Consider the following 2,722-nt stretch of genomic DNA (forward strand, 5'->3'; position numbering starts at 1 on the left):
TTCCCTTCTTTAAACTGAAAAGGGAAGATTATGCCATTTTTCTTAGTCCCTTCCCTCCTCCCCTGCCACCAGCAAAGAACCTTGCATACAATTCAATAAGCATTTAGTACCTAATGTGTGCAGAGCCTCATGTTCAGAACTGGGAGAGAAACAAAGTCTAAATAAGACACCCTCCCTGCTGTAGCACTACTTAACATATTATTAAAAAGATATGGAGAGGCAGCTAGGTGGCACAGTGGAGAAAGTACTGGCCCTGGATTCAGGAGGACCTGAGTTCAAATCTGGCCTCAGACACTTGACACTAGGTGTGTGACCCTGGGCAAGTTACTTAACTCTTATTACCCCACCAAAAGAGAGAAAGAGAGAGAGAGAGAGAGAGAGAGAGAGAGAGAGAGAGAGAGAGAGAGAGAGAGAGAGAGATGGATATATATCACATACCTTTTTTGGTTTACAAAAATGTGTGTTGGGGGGTAAATGGTGGGAGTCCTTAGGTATTCCTCTGTAAGGAATTACACTCTCTCACACAGTCCAATTAGAATTAAGATGATCCTTTATTGGGTGCTAGAGAAAGAGAGCAAGACAGAAGTCAAAGACAGCCTCCAGGGGAGAAGATGGCTTAGAAACATCTTCCTCCCAGAACAGAAGAAAGGTGAAAGCTTTTATAAAGTATAGATGGGGTGACCATCTGAAAATGGAAAATTTATTTTGGGGGTGGGGTGGGGAAAGATTCCAGAGAGTCAGGGGGATTTTTCTTTTAGAATGATAATCCTGGTGCTTGCTTCAGCAGCACAGATACTAAAATTGGAAGGATATAAAGAAGATTTGCATGGCCCCTGTAATGATTAGAATGACACCACCTGCTGGAGACTTACTGTAGCAAAGCTCTGCCATGAGGAGAAGGCCTCTGAGGGCAAGCCATGTGGTCAAGGTCCTTAGCATCAGGAAGTGATGTTTGCTCATGGGTACTGTCTATCAAGGCTAACAGCCAATCAACTTGAGGAGCCTCCCATTTCTGGGAGGAGGATGCAAAGTAGGAAGCAGACACTGGGGGAGGGGTGCTGTCTTTTTTGGTTCCTGACCTTGCCATGGTGGGTCTGATGATAGGGTCTCTTAGAAATAGTTAGATTTTTACCTTTCTCTCTGATCCTAATGCTCTTTAATAAATACTTAAACATTTAAATACTCTTGCTAAAGCTTAAATTTATTGGTGACCACTCATTAGATATTTTAGACAGTATAGCTAGAATTTTAGCCCTTACACCCCTGTGCAAGGATAAGAAGCAAATTCAGGAAGCATTCCATAGAATGATATCTCTGTCCTCTGGAGTTATCTCTGTCTTCTAGCACAGGTAGTAGCCCACTCCTAAATGACTTTCCTGCTATAGAATTTTATCTCCCCTTACTTCTTAGCTGTGTCCATCCTGATATCTGGTTGGCCAAGCTAAACTTTAATAGTCCCTTAATTCGTCAATATGTCTGTCCTGTTGTCTGGTCACCTTTGGTTTTGCTTCCCAAAGGAGAAACTTCTTCTGAGTTATCCTAATGTAAGGATTTCCCAGCCTTGTGTGTGTGTGTGTGTGTGACCCTTTGGCCATCTGGTGAAACCTATGGATCCTTCTCAGAATAATATTTTTAAATAATTGAAGGAAATTTTAATTAGAGATTAGTGAAAATAAAGATGTCATATTTTTCCCCATCCAAGTTTACAGAGGCCTCTGAAATCTACCTGAAGACCATCTATCCCAGATTAAGAACCCCTGGTTAAATGACAAGTCCATTGCTATAGGGAACTCTCAGTAAGGAAAACCCTTCTTCCAAAGCAGATGATTGTTAGTCTGTGATTTATAATTTTAAAGAGTTCTGTAAGGATGGGCCCTGGGATACAAACAGACTTACTCAGGGTCACATAGACAGTCACTATGTATATGAGGTAAGACTTGAATCTACATCTTCCTGATTCTGAGGCCAACTTCCTGACTCCATCCACTATGACAAGCTGTCTCTCACAACATATGCTTAGGTAACTATAATATGAAGTAATATGAGAACTGTAGTTAAAACGCACAGAAAAAAATTCCCTCATTGAGATCCAAGGGGATTTGGGTGATCAGGGGAGCCTTCTAGGATGAGGTGGCATTTCAGTTGATCCTTAAGGGATTTAATAATACTTCTACAAGTCACTTAAAACTCAGGCATCATGTAAAAGATGAGTATAACATGCATGGCAAATAATTAAATCCATGTTTCAAATAAACTTCTGCCCTCAAGAAGCTTTCATTCAAAGTGGTAGAGGAAAAGAACTCATAAGAGGAAGGTGAAAAGGGTAGAGGGGAGGGAGACAAAGAAGGTCTCTGGCCTGGGGGCATGGTAGAGGAAGTCTGGAGTGTATCCTGTGGAGGAATGGGTCTTGGTTGGTGAGATGGGGGTTGGGATCATTGGGGTTTTTTTTTCTTTGTTTTTGTGAGGCAATTGGGGTTAAGTGACTTGCCCAGGGTCACACAGCTAGTAAGTGTTGTGTCTGAGGCCAGATTTGAACTCAGGTACTCCTGAATCCAGGGCCAGTGCTCTATCCACTGCACCACCTAGCTGCCCCAGGGTCATTAAAGTTTAAACTGGCCAAGTAGTTATCAAGATGGACACACCTAAGAAGTAAAAGATGAGCATGGATGCTGCCTGATGGGAGCCAGGGTTCAGAGAGAACTCCAGAATTCACGACCACTGC

General features: G+C 42.4%; 1 pseudogene; it reads left to right on the forward strand.

The window, feature by feature from the left end:
• Positions 1 to 771: 771 nt before the first annotated feature.
• Positions 772 to 886, forward strand: LOC122745040 (annotated as a pseudogene).
• Positions 887 to 2,722: the final 1,836 nt, after the last annotated feature.

Source organism: Dromiciops gliroides, chromosome 2 (genome assembly GCF_019393635.1).
Source record: "Dromiciops gliroides isolate mDroGli1 chromosome 2, mDroGli1.pri, whole genome shotgun sequence".
NCBI classification, from domain to species: domain Eukaryota; kingdom Metazoa; phylum Chordata; class Mammalia; order Microbiotheria; family Microbiotheriidae; genus Dromiciops; species Dromiciops gliroides.